Here is a 21,962-nt window from a genome sequence, read left to right on the forward strand (position 1 = left end):
GATTCGAGAGAGACGAGAGATATTGGGGCAAGGCGGTGGAGTGTGTGGTTTTTATTCCCCTTTTTATTTTTATTATTATTATTATTTTCGTTGAAATCCTGGTTCAAACCGCAATTAACGACCCGTAAATAATTAACCTACGAGTAATAATAATTTAAAATTTATCCGAACATATTTAAAAATTCTCGAAATATTCAAAAGTTAATAAAATAAAATTTTCATAATTTTTGAAATATTTTGGAATTGAATACTGATTTTACGATTTAATAAAATCAGAAAATCATTTAAATATAAATAATTAATAAAATATTGATTTCTAAATTTTATAAACCCCTAAAAATAATAAATAAAATTATAAAACAATAAATATAATTTTAGAAACAATTTTAGCATTTTTAGGAATAAATATTCAATAAAATCATTTTAAAACGAATTAAATTCATACAGCTCGATAATTAATTATAAAATTAATCTTCACGTCTAACAAATCACAAACAATTAATAATACAACAACACATAACTGGTAGAATCATAACATATTTTATTTATTTAATATTTTGATAATTATATTTACAGACCGGATCCGAAAATAGGTTATTTAGCCGCTAAGTAACTATATAACAATACGATTTTGATACCAAATTTGGATAATTATCACAACAGAGCTTCCTATAAAATACTTTATACGAAATTACGGTAATATCGTCTCGCCTTTTGAGAATAAGGACTTTTATCGGTATATAAAATGATTTGCGTATCGAAAATTTCACACTGGGACTCGTACAGGTCAAACCGTATCCCGGATCGAAAAAGTCAAAACACGGAAAATGTTCAGAATTATCATATTAGGTTAGGAAGGAGTTTTCAGAAGAGTTTCGGGTTGTAAAAACGCAAAAAACGATTGAAGTGGGACGATTTTTGATTCTAAAAAGTAATTTTATATTTATGTAAAAATAATCATTATTAATTCTATAAATCCTTATAAAATCATATGATAATCCAAAAATTACCAGAAAAATACCAAAATTATCTAGATTTAATTCTGGATAATTGGAATTAAAATATCTCACTTTTATCAGAAATAAACATCCAAATATTATTATCCATCATCAAATAATTCACCACAATTCACATAAAAATCACATAATAATTTATTTATTGATAAAAATAATTACATAATATTTCCCAGACGTTACAACCGTGGTGAGCAACGAGCCCATTGGAGGCAAGAAGCGGAAAACTGATCTGGAGTATATCGCTAAGGACAAGTATCTTAGAACCGAGCAAAGCAACAACTCAACTCCGAAGAGGGGAGGACCTGGACAAAAATTCACTGAGTATGCTAAGCTGAATGCTCCAAGGAGCCAAATTTTGATGGAAATCGAGAAAGATCGAGATATTTTTTGGCCTAATCCCTTGAAGGCTGATCCTACCAAGCTAGATAAGAGCAAGTATTGTAGATTTCACAAGGATGTTGGTCATGACACCGATGAGTGTAGACAATTGAAAGATGAAATTGAATTCCTCATTAGAAAAGGAAGATTGAACAAGTACACTGGAGATGGAGGAGATAGGAGCAATAACGTGAGAAAGAACTTTGATGATCGAATAAGAGATGATGATTAGGGGTGAAATCCCCAACCTAGGGGACCGGTGATAAATGCAATCTTTGGAGGACCGCGACCCCGAGGGCCTGTGATAAACACAATTTTTGGAGGACCAACTGGTGCTGGATTATCCAAGAACTCCAGGAAAGTGTATACCCGATAAGTTATGCATATTGTTGGGGAAGCCCCGAAGAGGGCCAGGACAGAAGTAACAATGGCTTTCGATGATTCTGATCTGAAGGGTGTGAAATTTCCCCATGACGACCCGCTGGTCATAACCCCGATAATAGGGAACATCCCGATGAAGAGGGTCCTTGTGGATAATGGTGCTTCAGTGGATATCTTGCTGCATGACACCTTTTTAAGGATGGGATATAATGACTCCCAATTGATCCCAACCGACATGCCGATATATGGATTTGCGGGAGTGGAGTGCCCCGTAGAAGGGATAATCAAGTTGCCAACAACCATAGGACAGGAACCAAGGCAAGTAACACAGATGTCAGACTTTATGGTGGTAAAATCTAGTTCAACTTATAACGCTATCATGGGAAGAACAGGGATACATGCCTTCAAGGCAGTCCCTTCTTCCTACCATTCAATTATGAAGTTTCCCACCCGGAATGGTATTGGAGAAGAAAGAGGAGTTCAAAAATTGGCTAGAAGTTGCTATATGGCCTCACTGAGGGCAGATGGAGTTGGGGGGCAGGTTCTGCCTATTGAAGATCTGGATATTCGAGAGAATGATGAGAAAAGAGGGAAGTCAGCTGCAGACTTGGTTTCAATTCCTTTAGTTCCTGAGGATCCTGAGAAAGTTACTTTCATTGGAGCCATACTAGATGAACCCCTTAGAGGGAAGTTAGTGAAAGTTTTGCAAGAAAATAGTGATGTGTTTGCATGATCGGCAGCTGATATGCCAGGCATAGACCCGAAACTAATTACTCACAAGCTAAATGTGGATCCGAGTCGGAAGACGGTAAAGCAAAAGGAAAGAAATTTTTCTCTAGAGAGGCAAGAAGCTATAAAACAGGAAGTAGAGAAGCTCTTAGAGGCTGGTTTCATTGAGGAGATTCAATTTCCGGAATGGTTAGCAAACCCTGTAATGGTGAAGAAGGCCAATGGAAAATGGAGGATGTGTGTGGACTTCACTGATCTGAATGATGCCTGTCCTAAGGACTGTTTCCCATTACCAAGGATTGATACTTTGATAGATGCCACTGCTGGGCATGAGATGCTGAGCTTTATGGATGGGTTTAGTGGATACAATCAGATCAAGATGCACGAGGATGAAATTCCAAAGGTATCATTCATCACTGACTTTGGTGTTTATTGTTATCTTGTTATGGCATTTGGTCTCAAGAATGCAGGAGCCACCTATCAAAGGTTGGTAAATAAAATTTTTTAAGGATCTTATTGGAAAGACTATGGAAGTCTATGTTGATGACATGTTAGTCAAGAGTCTAGTAAAGACTGACCATATAACCCATTTGAGGGAAGCTTTTGAGGTCCTGAGATACCATAAGACGATGTTAAATCCTACGAAGTGTGCTTTCGGAGTAGGGTCTGGAAAGTTTTTGGGATTAATGGTTTCCAAGAAAGGAATCGAGGCCAATCCCGATAAAATAAAGGCAATCCTGGACATGGAACCACCAAAAACTATCAAAGATGTTCAGAAACTCACAGGAAGGGTTGCTGCGCTGGGACGATTCATCTCCAAGTCAGGGGACAAGTGCTTGTCGTTTTTCAAGTCCTTAAAGAAGGTTAAAGATTTTGTATGGAGTGAGGAAAACCAGAAGGCATTCGAGGAGTTAAAGAAATATATGGCTCAGGCCCCGTTGCTGGCCAAATCGGCTTTGAATGAAGTTTTATACTTATATTTGGCCATTTCAGGGAGTGCCTTGAGCGCTGTATTGGTTAAGGACGAACTGAAAATCCAGAAACCCGTATACTATGTCAGTAAAATTATGCATGGAGTTGAATTGAATTATTCAACTATTGAGAAGTTTGCTTTAGCCTTGGTAATGGCTTTGAGAAAGCTGCGTCCTTACCTCCAGGATCATAAAATTGAGGTGCTAACAAATCAACCCCTGAGAAATATCATTGACAGTCCCAAGGCTAGTGCGAGGTTGATTGAGTGTGCAATAGAGCTGGGAGAATTCGAAATCAAATATAAACCACGAACGACAATAAAAGCCCAGGCGTTAACTGACTTCATGGTGGAATGTACCATACCCAACCAAGAAGTCGGGGGTAGGAAGATACCATACCTCAAGACAAGGAAGTTGATAAGGGGGACAAATAACAAGATGATAAGAAGAAAAAATATTGGGTGCTCTATTTTGATGGAGCATCAAAAATAAATTCAAGTGGAGCAGGTTTGGTTTTACAAAGCCCTGATGGGTTCTTGATTGGGTATGTCATGAAGTTAGACTTCCCGACCACAAATAATGAGGCAGAATATGAAGCTCTAATAGCCGGTCTCGGCCTAGCAGGGACACTTAGAGTCAAGAACTTAAAAGTCTGTGGAGACTTGAAGTCGGTCATATCCCAGGTAAAGGGAGAGTTTGAGGCAAGGGATGACATGATGGCTAAGTATGTCCGCCTAGTAAGGGCTATGATGACCCAATTCGATGAATTCCATGTTGAGCACATTCCAAGGGAGGAAAATGCTAAGGCAGATGCATTATTAAAGTTTACTTCATCTGAGATAGAGAAAAGTTCAGGAAATGTATACTTTCGCGTTCTGAAGACATAAAGCATTGATATTAAGCTTATAGCTCCTATAGGTCTGGGGACGTCATGGATAGATCACATTAAGACCCATATTCAAACCGGTTGGTTGCCTAATGATGCTACTGAAGCATGGAAGTTGGCTGTTCGAGCATTAAGATACTCCCTGATTGATGGGATTTTGTATAAAAGATCTTATATGGTTCCTTACTTAAGATGTTTCAGGCCCGATGAGCCACACTTGGCTCTTGAAGAAGTACATGAAGGTATCTGTGGACAACACTTGGGGGGCAGAGCACTGGCTCATAAGATAACTCGTTTAGGCTTCTATTGGCCAGAAATGATGGCTGATGCCAAAAAGTATGTGAAAAAGTGTGACCGCTGTCAGAAGCATGCACCTATCGTTAGACAACCCCCCGAGATGCTGACCTCCATCAACTCACCTATCCCCTTTGCTATGTGGGGAATGGATATACTTGGGCCTTTCCCCATGGCCACGGCATAAAGGAAGTTCCTGATTGTAGCCATTGATTATTTTACTAAGTGGATTGAAGCCAAACCCTTGGCCAAAATCACAACTAAGCAGGTTGCACAATTCCTATGAGAAAATATCATGTGCCGGTATGGAATTTCCCGCATCCTGGTCACTGACAATGGAACACAGTTCAACAATAAGGAATTCAAGAAGTATTGTGAGGAGAATGAAATTGAATTATGATTCACCTCTGTGGCTCACCCGCAAGCCAATGGGCAAGTGGAAGTGGCGAATCAGATAATCCTGGATGGACTAAAGAAGAGGATCGAGAAGTCGAGGAATAATTGGGTGGATGAAATACTCCCAATACTATGGGCCTATAGGACTATCTGTAGAGTCACGACTGGAGCAAATCCCTTCATGTTAGCATATGGGGCAGAAGCAGTTGTTCCTGTAGAGATATCACATTCCTCCCCCAGGATACAAGCTTTCAATGCTGAGGAAAATAAGGAAGTGCAAAGGTTAGCCCTGGATCTAATCGACGAAGTACGAGATGAGGCACATGCGAAGATAGTGGAATATCAGAAAAATGCTTCATTCTATTATAACCTAAGGGTTAAGGAAAGGGTTTTTAAGCAAGGTGACTTAGTCCTGAGGAAGGTGGAAGCTTCTGGTGTAGGGCAGAAAGGGAAACTTGCCCCGGATTGGGAAAGGCCATACAAGGTCAAAAGTGTTCAAGGTAGAGGAACCTACAAGCTTGAGACTATGGATGGTTTTGAAGTCCCGTGAACTTGGCATGCATAAAACTTGAAGGTTTACTATGTGTAAAACAGTTAAAGCACGATTCTCACTTGTCAGAATGAAAAGTAGGTTTAAAAGCACCTTGAAGCTTTGCTTGCTTAGGATTTTATGTATTTAGTAATAGAAGATATGTTTAGATTTAATCAGGGTTGAACCCATCTCATGTAAGGTATCAAGAATACCAAGTTATAATAAAAAGTGTTCAGCTTGATCTAGCCTATTAGATTGATACATTATGAAGGATAAAACAAAGTTATAAACTTGAGTTTGAAAAATCGGAAAAACTACGATAATATTTGGACAATACAAGTGAAAATAATCAAAGTCAATTACACAAATTTAAAAATGTCTGAAGAAAAGAAAAGTACATAAAGAGTTAGGCCTTAGAAGGCTCGGATTCTTCGGAGCTGCTATCTGTAGTCTCCTCGGACGTCTCCTGAGTTGGCCCCTCGGAAGTCTCTTCAGGAGTCTCCGCCGAGGTCTCCTTAGAACTACCCTCAGATGGCTTAGATGCCTTAGGGGACGCTTGTTTCAGAGGCTCCTCCACCCTTGCCTTCTTAATAAGGGGCTCGACCTCTTCCTTAGAAGAAGATTCCTCCTCTTCAGAGATGGATTCGGGCTCCCTCCTTTTTTGGCCTTGACCCTGGCTTCCTGATGACGCTCTGATCGGGGACGCTGAAGTGCCCTCCTTAATAAGATCAGCGAGCTTATCTGCAATGCCTCCAAGTGCTGGGACTTGCACAGGGCAAGGGAAGGAAGATTGTTTAAGAACCTCAGGAAACTCGTCCTCGATAGCCTGCACAGCAGCATCCCAGCCTTCCTTATAACTGACTGGATGGACGAGGGCATCGTGCTCTACCATTAAGTCCTTGAATTCTTGAGTATCCATCAAGCCGTCAAAGGCCTTGTCTTTCTGGGTCTTGAGATAACAATCTCAGCCCGGGCCGTTTCAAGGTCGGAAGTTGAGGAGGCAAGTTGGGCTTTAAGAGCCTCTATCTGCTGGTTAGCCTCCTCAAGCTTCTTGTTTGTGTCCTCTAGACCAACTTTCCAAGCCTTGGCTTGGTGAATTACCCCTTGAAAGTGGACGTTCTCCTGCAAGAGACAAAGGAAAAGTGAGAAATGAGAAAAATTACGACAGAAAACTATGGATACCAAAAGAAAAAGACATACCGTCGCCAAGGCCTGAGCTCCGAAAAGCTCGTTATCTTCCAAGTCCTGTTGAAGGACAAGGTCATGATAGTCTACGGGGGTAATAGACTGAATCGACCACTCCTTGGCTAGTTTTGTATTGCCAATGATCAAGTCCTTCCCCCGAATTCCCCAAGCAGTTTGGAAGAAGGCCCCCGATTTTTGTTTTGTACGCAAGGGTTGGCTAGGGCCTTCCTCGTCTCTTTCCCTTTTCTGGAGAAGGAACTCTGGGAAGCGATCCCCAAGGCACGGGTCCTTGAAGACCTTCCCGGCTCTCTTCATCCTGGTCGTTTCCAGGTCTTTAGGCTTGGTAGCCTCTTCGATCTTCTCAGCAACTACAACGAATAAGTAAAGTGAATTGAGAAAATAATAAAGTAAAAAAGTAGGAAAAACGAAGGAAAATGGAAAAAGGAAGAAAATATACATTTTTTAGGAATGGTAGAAATGCCACGTTCCACAAGAATAGTCTCCCTGATTAGATCCCAAGAGTGGGATGCCCCATTATCCTGGGTAAGGAGGTTGAAGGCCCTGGTCTCCTCCTTAGATAAAACTATGTCATTCGGGCTCCCATCTATAGCTTGCCCAAATGACGAGCGAAAGAGGGTACCCTAATCGCCGCCCTCCCAAAGGACGTACAGAAACTCTTTCTTCCACCCCAAGTTATTATCAGGGATGGACTTCCCATTCACTATGTGGGGAACAGTGGGGCGTTATTATCACTGAGGTAGGGACGTTGTGCTTGTCACATTGCGAAATGTAACAAAGAATTAGCCTCCAAGAGTTTGGAGGGAGTTGGCAAGGGCTGATGCCCACATCAGCTAGCAGAAAAAGGATAAAAGGATGAAAGGGGAGTCTGATACCTGCCCTCAGAGTGTCCCTGTAGACGCATAGAGCGTCTTTCTTCCATTGACAAGCCCTGTCGGCCGGACCCGCAAGAACCAGCTTGAAGGGTTCCTTGATCTTGAAATAAGTACTCAACTTATCCAGCTCCTTTGGATCCCGGAAGATACTGATGTGGTCATGCGCGTCCAGATGCGCGTCAGATGGGTACTCATCCCCTCGGGTGTTGATCATATCAATCAAGGAAGTGTACCTTGATCGAATGGGGAACTCATTAGACTTTTTGGCCACGTTCATCTTGGCCAAACAGGTCATTCTCTTATCAGCCATTTGAAAAAGGGCATAAAAGAAGATAATTTTAAGCACAAACTATGCAAAAACGAGCAAAATAAAAGAAGAGGGAAAGGTATTTACCTGAAGTAATGCTGCAAAAAGGGGGCTGGCTTGCTAAAAGAAGGCTTTGGGGCTCAAAAACTCTGGCCTACAATTTTTTCTCTAAGATCTTTAAGAGAAGAAAAGAGAAAGAGAACTCAGAAATGAGAAAGTGAGAAATGAGTGACCCTAGTCACTCCTTTATATAGGAGGAAAAGGGAAGATGAAAAGGCAAAAAAGCCCATTAAGCTGAAGGCCCAAAGGAAAAGCCCAAATTCTGGAATGTTCCAGAGTATCTTTAGAGTTATTAATATCTTTGGAGTTATTAAGTTCTGGAACCTTCCACAGTATCTTCAATAATTTTTAAGGCCCATCTCAAATCCAAACAGAACTTAAAGAAATGAAGGCCCAAACGAGGCCCAAGTCCAAATAGGATTTGGAAAAATAAGCCCAATAAAAGGCCCAATCCTAGTTGGATTAGGAAAAGCCCAATAAAGACCATATAACAGGATTGAGGTCGAATTTGAGGTCGTAAATCCTGTTCGAACTCTTTCGAACAGGCGCCCGAAAAATGCGCGTTAAAAAGACCAGGATGGAGGTCGAAGTTGAAGTCGTGGATCCAGTTCGAATTCTTTCGAACAAAAGCCAGAAAAGCACCTATCAAAAAGACCAGGATGGAGGTCGAAGTTGAAGTCATGGATCCAGTTCAAATTCTTTCGAACAAAATCCAGAAAAGCACCTATCAAAAAGACCAGGATTCAGGTCGAAATCCTGGTCATGGATAAAGCTCAAAATTTTTCGAGAAGAAGTCAAAAAGGGACCAAAACTTCGACCAAGATCCAGGTCGTGGGTTCAACTAGGATCCAGGTCAAAACCCTGGTCGTGATTCCTAGTCGAAACATTATGAACAAGAATGAAAAAGGGACCAAAACTTCGACCAAGATCCAGGTCGTGGGTTCGACTAGGATTCAGGTCGAAACCCTGGTCGTGATTCCTAGTCGAAACATCACGAACAGGAAACAAACAAGGACCAAAACTTCGACCAAGATCCAGGTCCTGGGTTCGACTAGGATCCAGGTCAAAACCCTGGTCGTGCTTCCTAGTCGAAACATCATGAACAGGAATCAAATAAGGACCAAAATTTCGACCAAAAGCCAGGTCGAAGGTTCGAGTAAAATCCTGGTCGAAACCCAGGTCGTGGAACCTAGTCGAAATTCTTCGACCAAGATTAAAAAAACTGGCCCAAAATTCGACTAGGATCCAGGTCGAATTTTCGACTAGGATCCTGGTCGAAAAAGGGCTAAAAATTGGAAAACGTTTCTGAAAAATTACAGAAAATTTGGAAAGTTCCAGAAATTAAGAAAAAGTCCCGGAAATTAAGGGAAGATTCCTAAAAAATACCAGAAAGTTCCTAAAAAGAGGGAAAAAGGTAAAAAATAATAGAGAAGTCTTTAAAAACAACCCTGAAGCCGCGTACAAGGCAAATCGTTGTAAATGTGTAGGTCGCTCCACACTTTACACCAAACGATACCCTGTAAGGGAACGAGTAAACTTAACTTTTGCGAAATCTTTTAAGGTTTCCCCAAAAGTTGGGGGCAAATGATAGGGAATAAATAAATCCTGTTTACGTAATTGAATATTGCACATGATTTGGGCTACAAGGCCCAATAAGAAGATGTATGACATTCAGACCAAAAAGGTTAACACATTGATCGGACCTGATGGACCCGATCAGGCCTGATGGAACAAAGAAGGCCCAAAACCCTGAATATTAATTAATTTCGTAATTAATTAATAAGGGAAAAATCAGCTATTAAGAAAAGTCCCAATAAGGACATAAATCCTAGTAGATTAGCCTCCAAGGGACCTAGAAGGATAATGAATCAATTTCCTACCACTTAGGACTCCAAAGTCCATTCTAATTCTAAGACTTGACCACCAAGTCTCCTACACCAAGTCCAATTCAAGGACTCCCAACATCTATATAAGGGGCCTCACCCCACAAATCAGAACTACGTTTTTTGACTTGATCCTTGGCAATCAGCAAGGTACGTAGGCATCTTGTTAAGGAAGATTGAGTCACGAAATACAAGAGCAGTCAAATCGAGCCTCGAAGCTCACGTTCCCTAGTAATAAATACAGTAATTATTATACTTTAGTTTTTGATTCATAACAAAACTACTGTAGAATTTGTGGTGATTGATTTGAGATTTGGCATAGATTTCTTAGTAAAATTAGAAAGAAAAGGCAAGTGAGCCAACAAATCATCTAAAAGATGATGCTCACTTGCTGTAGATTTTGGCTTCTCCATGAGAATTAAAGATGGATAATCAGGAATTGATGTGTGAATCATATCCACATCTAGGGAATGCGTGGGTGAGTTTTGTGTGTGAGGTGTTTCTATTATTAAAGATTTTGGTTGTGACTCCACATTTACAAGAGCCACATCAACCTGACTTTGAGAAGGTGCTGTAACTGAGTCTTTGACTGCAGTTTGCATAGTGTGTGCACCCTGTGTATCCCCAAGTGTTTTAGATTTCTTTTTTTTTGTGTAAGTTTGGGGTGAGTCTGTGTCCCTAACCCTCTTGGCCCGTGCTCTTGGTTTAGAGCTTGTTTCAATAATGACATCCTTTTGGGAGGATGGAACTATTAATGAGATTATTTTCTTATTAAGCACTACAGTTTATTGGGAAACTGTAGTGTGGCTAGCCTTGCTGACACACACATTTCCGTCCTTATCATTAGGGTTTCTTTTATGTTCACCTTGTCCCTCACCAGGATCACTTCCCTTCACACTCCCCTCTTGGTTTTTAGTGGATTTTAAAACTAGTTTCTTTTGAGAAAAACTAGAGTGGGTTTTCTTTGACTTGGATTTTGAAATTCTGGATTTTGTGGCTTGGGTAGGCACCTGTGTAACGCCCCCAAATCCGGGGTCAGGAATATGGATCGTCACGCAATCCTTCAATCATGTATAACCTGTATTAACTTAATAATCCAATAATTCCATATCAAAGGCCCCCAACCTCACATACTCACAAGTTATAACCTTAGAAATGACGTACAACAAGTATCATCTGTTATTAAAACTCAAATATACTTTACAGGATCTCAAACAAATATTCGTAACCTCTACATGAAGTTACAATAATTACAACTGATATCTTATACCTATCTGATACTATGGCCCACCTGAGACAAAGCTGCCAGGAATTCTCCCCATGACTGCAAGCGCCCACACCGGCATACCGGTTATCTGTTGTGTTTTGACATTTAAAATAAAGCAAGCGTGAGTAATAATGCTCAGCCATAATAATCGACAGTATGAGAAGACTGTTAAAGGAAATTATATTAATCCGTATAAGGATATTTACTTATTCAAGTAGTTTTCTTGGTGATACACACCTTATTTCAAAACAATATTTTTGATGGATTTATCAGTCTGCAAATACCTTAATGGTAAACCCAACGCCTAGGCTTGGTTTACGGTATTGTATCTCAATTCCAATTGAAAGAATAGGAAATTCACTGGAGCCACCGCATACGATGATCAGTCATAATACGAAAAATAGTAACCTATTCTACTAGTAGGGGGATCACTTCCAAACTCCTTGTTATCACCCTGGCTACATACGGGCTATGTGTCCCATTTTGGGTATACACACACTTCGCAGGTCCTTAGGTACACATAGTATCGTCTTCCACGGTACTGGCAATCTCCCCAATACACGAAGTACTGGATCTCTACCCCTCCCTTGTCCTTTAAGAAATCCTATCATATGCCAAGAACTCGTACTCCTCGACTTCCCAAAGCGTTTAGCTTATTGATAGGCACAACTCATGTTGCTAGTATATATATGTACTTCCGACAATTTTTGGAGGATGTACTAAGATAATGTGAGTTGACCGTTGTCAACAAATAAATAAATGAGGGGGAGTTTCTTTTGTAAATATATTCAAAATATTTAAAATATGTCGAGATAATATTTTTGACGATCCGAAATAAGTAGAGTGATTTTCTGAAACTCAGAAAATATTTAAAATCAAGTCTTACTATTTTTATATCATATTACATCATTTAATAAATATTTAGTAATTAAATATTAATTATTAAATAACTAAATCTCGAACGATTATGTTTTAAAGAAACATTCGAAATAATATTCCCCAGCTATTTTACGTTTAAATAATTAAAGTAATCTTTAATAATATAATTAATCGAATTTGAAATAAATAATTATTGGAGAATAATTCTCCTATTTAAATGAATATCCGAAATAATATTCGTTATTCGAGTAGTTAAATGTAGTTGAGGGAATACGATCTTTGGAAATCATTTTAAATAATTTCGAGGTATATAATACTTCGCAAGTGGACATCGAGTCCCTTGGAATGAAACAAATGCGGATTTGTAGTCGTCCAAAATATCTCCGAAATACTTCCGGGTTTTTAAATAAATTATATCGACCGACACTTGGTCTATAATATATAATACCACGCTACTCGTTAGCATAAATATTCTCAGATTTAATAACTCCGGAATACTTCCGGGTTTTTATAAACTTACACCTACCAATCCTCGGTCTAAATATATCATTTCAAATCTTGTACTTTTATTATACCAAAATCATCATATCTTATGATTCAATATATAACAATTTGTAAATCACCGTAAAAAATGTATCATGTATATATTGCAGTATTTAAAAGCAATCACAACACAACAGTTCTTAAAAGGTAGGGTTTGAAAACTTGCCTGAGTCCAAGATACGTTTCCCGACTTCCTCTCGTTCCGGGTTTTCTAATCAACAAATATCATAATCTTAATCAGCATTCCTACTCTCATCACCAACTTATATTCTAATAAGTTCAATACTTCATAATTTTCAATATTCGACCAACTCGAAATGAGTATCAATCCTTGGTCGAAACGGACGGTCAAAGTAGTTTTCTAGAGTTGACTTTACCGAATGTTACCATTACGCGACTCACACTCTATCATTTTTAATGAATCGTAAAATTAAAATTTTAATACGAAACTAACTCAAGGAGCTTCTTGAGTGATTTTAATATTTATCATAAAAGTTTCATTTTGATAAAATGAATTTAATTAGGTGAAAAGCATTTTAAAAGTTCGGTCAACTACGGAGTTTTACTATTCATACCGCTTCCACTTAAACGTTGATTTCTCTCAAACCGTTAACCCAATTGAAGCACCATTCTAACGTGCATGATTTAGAAACAATTTAGAACACATTATTTATAAATGGTATTCTGGGCAGAGGGCTAAAATCCCGAAGAAGCAGTTTCTAACAGGGTGTTGTTTTTGATGTTTGTACTCCGCGCGACCTCAGCTCCAACATTTTTATAAAATTGAAATTTCAATATTTTTACTTGAAATTTTTATGAAAGTTAACAAACTATATTTAATACTCTCTGTAAATATTTCATGATTTTTAAATATTTTCAAGTTTATCATTTATATTTACAAAGTTCATAATTTGTAGCAGTTTTTGTCGCGTAAAGCACTTTTACTTAAACGGTCATAACTTTTGATCCGTAAATTAAAATCAAGCGATTCAAGCACCTAAACGATCCTCATAATATTGTATATCATAATAAAGTTCATTTTTCAAGAAACTACAGTTTATAAATTCGGGAACCTCTGCACAATCTTAAGTTGAGTTTTGTTCATTTTAACGAGGTTACGATTACGATCCGAGATTCGTTTATGTCTTAAATCATTATACCACCATCAACAACCATCAAATCATCATCTCAACACTAACTCCTCTCAAGAACATCATGTTATTGAGGCAACAATCATCACCTTAAAACTAATTAACTAAACATCAAGATACTATCAAATCAATCATCAAAACCTTACTTATATCCAAGATCCTTACTTTTCTTGAAATTTAAAACTTAAACAAAGTTTGGATGAAGGTTTATATCTTTCTAGGTAGCTTGGGAGGTTTTATTCTTTATGGATGAACCTTAGGAGGGATTTTTTGTGCTTAAGGATCCTAAATCATGCCATGAAAATCAAAAAAACAAAAAGAGATTTTCGGAGTTACTATTCACCATCAATTTTGAGCAAGGATTTGAATATGCTATACTAATCCAATGGCCATGAAATTTTGAACGTACCTTGTACATGATATGAGAAAGCTTTGGCTAAAATTTGGTGATTTTTGAATGAGTATAACATGAGATATGAATTTTTCTTTCCATGGTGTTCTTGAAATCAGCATTGAGTTTTGAAAAGAGAGAGAGAGAGAGTTTTGTTGCTTCTTGAAAATGTTCTCTTGGAAGATTTATGAGATATGATTTAGTATATATCCCATTACTACTAAATCCATGAATATCTTGGCTAGCATCCTAGGTTTGCAAGCTATTCTACTTAATTTAGACTTTAGGTTTACTATTACTAGCCTTTAGGTTATCATTTCCTATCTAGCTAGGTTACTATTTGGTTACATGATCATGGTTAGTTTCTTACTCTAGTTAGCTTATATAGTTAGCCTGGTTTGATACGTTTATTTATTCATTTACGCGTTCGCTCGGTCGCTTATTCATTTTCATAATAAATTCTCGTAAATGGTTCGCGGCGTAAATTCTTTCTTATACGTTCTTTACGTTTTAAAGTATCATACTCGGATATGAATTTGTTGTTAGTGTTTGTGCAATAGAGACAACACTATGATATTTCAGTTTAAGACATTTGAATAATTAATTTTTGTGTTCTATCGATTATTCCCTTTATAATTTATTAATTCTTAATTTACTGCGATATAAATGTTAGATTAATAAATGTCCTTGGAATATGATATGCAATTCTATATCTCTAAGAACGTGACTTAGAAATGAGATTATGGGAATAATATCAATATTCCTAAAGGTCCCTAGTCGATTATTATTATTAAGGGACAATAATAATGCATTAAGACTGGTGTGTTTGTTGACTGATGATCACATCTCATTGATCATAGGTATAGTGATACTAAAGTAAAAAATACAGGCAGATGTAAATGTACATGGTGCTGGACAGACCCAATAAGAGATTCTACATGTCTGTTGTGTCATAAGTATTTCTCACAGTGATAATGATGTAATGGTCCTTAGACCTGAAGTCATTATATTTCTATACGAGAATTAATATAAATTGATTCCATTAAAAGTTATTCTTGACCGGGTAATAATAAAAGTGGACATTAGGTATATTATGAATCGTATGAGAAATATGAATGATCTAGATGGGATTTAACCCTCCTATTTTAGGAGTGATATTATTGGCCTCTTGTGTGAGCTAGACTATGAAATGCGTGGTCACGCTCAAATGTTGATTTAATATGATAGTCTACTCATTGATCAAGGAAACTTGGATTAAACATTAATGAGGATGACACATTACATAGCTCTAGTTTAATCTATAATATTTGATTAAAGGGATTATATTACATTGTACATTATTCACAAAAGGTTTAATTGATCACCGATTTAATTATTATTACTTGGGTAGTAATGATGTATTACCAGATGTCACTCATTGTTTACGATTTTAAATTAGATTTAAAATTCGTTGCCAACGTAATAATAACCTATAGGGTCACACACAAAGAATGCTTAAAGGATTATTTAATTTAAATTGGATTTAAATTATATTAAAGTAATTCGAATTATTTATAATATTAATTAAGTATGACTTAATTAATTAGATAAATATTGATATTCAAATTTCCTAATATTAATTATGAAATTCATTTGTTAAATAATTAAGTGTGACTTAATTATTATACAAATAGGAATTTAGAATTAATAATAACTTCTAATTAGTTAAGAGTTATAATTCTTTTTCTACTCTCTATATAATATCTCTTGTGTGGCTGATTTTCCATGCAAGACTTTTACTAAAACCCTAGCCACCAAGAGAGAAGATGGATAAAGCAAGAAGAAACGAGTTTGTGCTAGTACACATCCAATCCTTGAGTTCAAGCATTCGTGTGGATACCGATAGAGCATAGATCGCGAGAGCGGGATGCGTGGTGATTGAACAAGCTTTGGATCTCCATTAGTCAACCAATTTGTAAAGCTTCTTAAGGTAAACAATCTGATCTACGAATTAAATATTTACTTTTCACATGGATCCTGCGGTGGGTTTCAAATTTTTTTATTTTTCACGTTTTTAATTACTGTTTTCGTTGCGTTTATGTGCTCGAAACCCTTCATTTGCAGGATTTTTAAATTTGTAATTATATTGTGATTCTCGTAATCCTTGATGGTTCATAGATACGGTCATTTTTCAAAGTTCGCTTTCTTCGAAAACTAATAGCGTTTACATACACTCATTTGGTACATATAATCACAATATTAACTCGGAATCTTAAATTAAAAACTCGTATATGGTGTGGTCGCAAAAGTTTTTATTAAATCGCAAGGTTACAATTCATAAAGATCTTTTACCAATGTCATAGATTTGGGTTTTTACAGCCTTCCCCCTTAAAAGGATTCCGTCTCAGAATCAGTCTAGAAAGAGGAAGGGATATGCTTCTCACATGATAACCTCGAGTTCTCACATTGACTTTGCAGTATTTGATCTCTTCATAAAATTTTCACTCGTCCGTCAAATATATTTCAGAGTACTCATTCCCGTCGACCTATGATCTCTACATGTTTCTCCACTTATTCGTTTCGCCCTCCATCACTCTTACTAGTGCTAGAGTTTCGTTCCTTAACGTTTGCTCATTTCGGCGCATCATCTCTATCGATTATTTTATGTAAGAAGTTCTCTAGGGTTTTATGTAGATTCAACAGCTTCAACATTTATCTCCTTCTCTTTCTCTTGCTCAGCAACTAATGCAATGGATCCTCCTTTCTTTCTTCCTTTCTCTAGCTTCTCATCTTGCTCTATTTCAAGCTCATAGGTCTTTAGAATCCCATACACTCTGTCCAACATAAATTTCTTATAATCTTGAGAATTTCTAAATGAGTCTGTCATAGATTTCCATTCCTTTGGCAGAGATCTAAGGAATTTGAGGTTTGAGTCTTTTGTCTGATAGACTCTTCCATGTAACTTTAGAGCATTTAGTAGTTTTTGAAATCTACTAAATATATCAGTGAGTGGCTCACTTTCTTCACTATGAAAATGCTCATATTGCTGAATCAAGAGTTGCATTTTGTTTTCCCTTACCTGCTCAGTTCCATCACAGATAACTTGAATTGTATCCCAAACATCCTTAATAGTTTTGCAATTTATGATGTTGTCAAACACCTCACCATCAACACCATTAAAAAAAAATTCATGGCCTTCTTATTCTTATAGACTTGGTCAATATCTGGATCAGACCATTCTGCCATATGCTTTGGGATGGATGGCTCATTCCCTGTAGTAGCTCTCATAGGAACATGTGGACCTTTCTCAATATAGTCCACATATCCTTCATCTTGAGAAAGAAGATGCAGGTGCATTTTCACCTTCCAGTGGTGATAATTGTCTTTGTCCAGAACTGGAATCTTCACTCCAACATCTTTTCTGTTCATCTTATAGTTGTTGTGATCTTTAAACTCTTTGTACTTCAAGAGCTTTCTCTGATACCAATTATTATTCCCAAACAATCTAACAAAAAATTACAGAAGGGGGTTGAATGTAATTCTGGCTACTTTTTAAATTTTAAGAACTGTTCTACTATGAATATATAACAGTGTTTGATTTAGCTAAAGTACGAAATGAAAGTATTGAAGAAATCAAACACAAAGTAATCAAATACAAGTATTTAAAAACTTTTTGGTGGATTGAATTTATCCACCAGAGATATATATTAATATGAGAACTTTGTGATGCAAGATTTGCACACAGCTGCTTACAAGTTGAACTTACAAGAACAAAGAAATTCTTTACAAATATGGCTTTATCTCTTTCTATGGTAATTGCTTACTAACTTGGATTATGTTCTACTTGCTACACTTGGTTTATATATCACCAAGTTACATGATAAAAAGATAAACAAATAAGACAAAAATGTTTCTAGTCTAATTTCATGCTCTTTCATTTCTCAATCCAGCATCTTTGAATATCTTCATTTTAGCATAGAAATGTTAATGCTTCTTTGTTCTCTAAAACCTGTAAATAGGATGCCACATTCCATTTGCATACAATCAAAGCATGTGAATGTCATATCACTATCAACTTCTCTTTTGAATTCGTTCATCCGTTGAAACTCGGTCTGATCATCCGTTCAGAGTCTGGTTGATCATCCGTTGGAGCTTTAGTTGATCATCCGTTGAAGCCTTATGGAACATCCGTTGAGACTATCTTCATAGCAGTTAACTCCATTTCATTTATACAAGATTACAAGGCATCTAATATTTACAATTGGTCAACCTATCAATCTAGTAGTCAACATTACTTAAAACATTCTACAACATCTAGTTCTCTAAGGCATAATGTAACGACCGAGGAATTACGCTTGTATTATATTATAATAATGATAAATTATGTGTATTATTATGTGATTAAATGTGTTAAGTTGTTAAACCCTAACTGCTAAGTGCTATGTGTTGGCTGTTTTGATCCAAACGTGTTTTGATCCAAACGTGTTTTGGATATTTATTGAGCGTTTTATCGTCAGTTATATATATTATATCAAAACCTGTACAGCTCAAAACTATGTTTTAAAAGCCCATATTTCAAACAAAATCATTGTCTCTATTTTATTAAAAATGCCCTACACCATATCGCTATTCTGAACCCCTAGACGTTTTACAAATTGACCTTTTTCGCGAAAAACGACTTTTTCGGACCCCTTCGGGTATCAAAAACCCCACAAAAATTATATTTTTATTTTTATATGATCATGAAATTATCATATATCATTTTTCTTTGTATTTTTGTAATTTTCACAATTTTTGGGAATTTTTAGTATTTATTTAGTATTTATTGGATATTTAAAAATTCAATATTAATACCCAAAAAATTATAAAAATTAGGGCCAAATATTTTTATTAGGAGTGTAATTAGACCCTTAATTTTACTTAGGGTTATTATTTTCATAAATATAAATACCTGATTTATTAGTAATTAAATCAGTTAATTATACTTAAAAATCAGAAAATAAAAAGAAAATCAGAAAAGGAATTAGGGTTAGGATTTTTGGTGAAGAACAGGGCAGCAGAATCAATCGTGAATTTGAAGGTGATTCCGGAGTCCAAATCGTTCATGTAAGTAGTCAAATTGAAGCTGGTGATTCGTAGTTTATGATTATGTCAACCTTTTTGTTGACTGATTTCTTGATTTTTGATTTGTTATTTCGGGTTTAATCTTTGAATTCGGGTTTTGATTTCTGTTGATTGTTTGATGATTCTGTTAGCATAGTCGTGTGGATCGTCGTTTTTCCTGTCGTTTGGTACCGGGTTTGTGATTATTGGAGTCCGTTTCGAGCTCGCCGGAGTTTAGCCGCCGCCGCCGTGTTCATCGCGTTTCCGGCCGTTGTGGTCGACGAAAACGAAGGAGAAAGGCTGGGGGGACGTCGTGGTATTGCTGTGCTTCGAAACCACAGAAGAATCGAGCCTGGAATCAAGCGTTTCGTGCTCACCGGAATCAAATGCCGGCGTCGGGTTCTGGGTTTTTGGCCGGTGTTCTTCCCGACCCGTTTGGGTTGGGGACGACCCGGTTGCAACCCGGTTTTGACCCGGGTTTGATCCTTGCAACCCAAAACCTGTTCCTGATTTTGTGTTTCTGATTAAATTAATGATTTATTTATATTTTAGTAATTAAAAATCAGTTTTAATAATTCTAATATTTAATTAAAAATTAGTTTTATATTCTGAAAAATAGTATTTATAATTTCTGAATTATTTTATTAAATTATAAATTCGAATTTATTTATTTAATTAATTATTTAATTATTTATCTAATTATTTATTAATTATCTAATTAATTAATAATTGGGTAATTAATTAATAATTAGGTAATTAATTAGTAAATAAGGATTAGAAATAATTAAGTGAGGTGATTAATAATCTAATAATTAGTTAATAGTGCGAATAATGATTCGATAATTAGAATTATTATTCGAGCGTTAGTTATTCGAATAATATTGTGATAATTATTCGTATCGTATAAATAGTTATCGGTAATTATCTGTTTAGCGAATCGTATGAGTTTCAATAATAATAGAATAGTTCGATAATTAGGCGAGAATCGCGAGTAGCTCGTAGTTATACGAGTGATTAATCGTTAAGTGATTTATAATTCGAGTAATTCGTAGTTATTCGATAAATAGCGTATCGGTTAATTAAGTTGATTGATTATTTGTAAATAATCGATCTGATCGAATAAGTAATAATAATTTGTAATAAATAATAATAATTCCTAATAATTAGGGATTAATTATTTTAAAATATAATAATTATTAATTAATTATTTAATTATATAATTAAGGATTGTTTAATTATAATTAATTATTTATAATTAATTATTAATTAATTAAATCTTGTTTAATTCATAATAATTCAACCGTTAGTCTGATTTGAGTGAAACGAAGACCTCTAGACTCAGAAAAATGAGACGAATCCAATAAAAATAGTTGTAAGTTATAATTTCTTCCGAAAAGAGAGTGGTTGGGTGATAATTGATAGTTCGTAGGTCCTAATAGGGGTATAATTGAGCCGAATAAATCCCGAAAAAAATTATAATAAAATCAGATAAGACTAGTAATGTAGGTATAAGTCTAGAATTGATTCTAAAAATAATTATAAATCTAGAAATTGATTATGTGCTTTATGTGCTACGTGCTTTACGTGATTATGTGAATAGATGTGCTGTATACATGTATGTGTATATATGCGAGTCAGATAGAAACGCATGGGTAGACTGATAAAGTTGCGTGATATCAATTCAAGATATACGTATATAGTAAGTTATCTAAACGCCTATATTTCCATGATTTGTTCAGTGTTAGCAAGGCAAAGCAAGCTAGGGTCAGAAGGCGGTGAGTTAAACCAGGTTAAGTACGCGCAAGGCAAGTTTTTCCCCTATTCTAAATTCAGAATAGTGATTTATATTTCTTTTCTATCGTATCAGTTCTCTTTGATAATCATTGTTCATATACACTGTTACCCATTTATTATTGCTTGTTTCCAATTTCATTTCAATTCTTGATTCACCCAATTTATTGAATTCCCTGTTCATATTTCAATTCCTTTACCCTTGTTACATATACTCTGGTATATCCTGGTGTTGGGATATATCAATAGCATTCCGATTGTTCCGGATGCTAAGCCTTGGACTGGATGGTTACTATACAGGCTGGGTTTTACCCAGACCATTATTTAATAGGCCATAGTTGCCTGAGTACTCCTTATGTTGGTTGGGTCTATGCAGTTGGGTATAGATCCGCACTATATTCTGACTGATCAGCAGGTTATAGTGCATATGTTGGTTCTTGTTTCCAGTCTTGTTCATTTGGTACTCGCCAGCATTGGAAAATTACTATCCTATACAGATTCAGATGGTTGTTCCAACCAGCAGCTTATTGGTTCACTCATTTCTCTTTCTTTATACTATATATTTTGTTGCAGGCTTGTTGAGCAATTTTGGCTCATCCCTTTTTATTGTTACTCCTATTGTTTTACAGTTAAGGTAGAGAATGAAACCCATCAGGACCCGCATAGTCAAGAAGCAAGTCAAGCAGCGGGACCCTCTTATACCAAGAGTGTTCCTTCCTATTCCTGATGAGAGCTTTGAATTGCCAGATCAGGTGTAGCAGGATAATTAGTAATGTTGGGTTGAATAAAAGTCTTGTGTAGTTGAATAAAAGTTGTGTAGTGAGATTGTAGATAGAATAAAGTTTTGTAATAAAGAGAGTTCTTGAGACAGGTTTTATTTAGTTGGGTTTGTAATAAAGTGTAGTATGTGTTTCTTTTTTTCAAACTCAGACCTTAAAAGATCCTGA

Source organism: Apium graveolens, chromosome 6 (genome assembly GCF_009905375.1).
Source record: "Apium graveolens cultivar Ventura chromosome 6, ASM990537v1, whole genome shotgun sequence".
NCBI lineage: Eukaryota > Viridiplantae > Streptophyta > Magnoliopsida > Apiales > Apiaceae > Apium > Apium graveolens.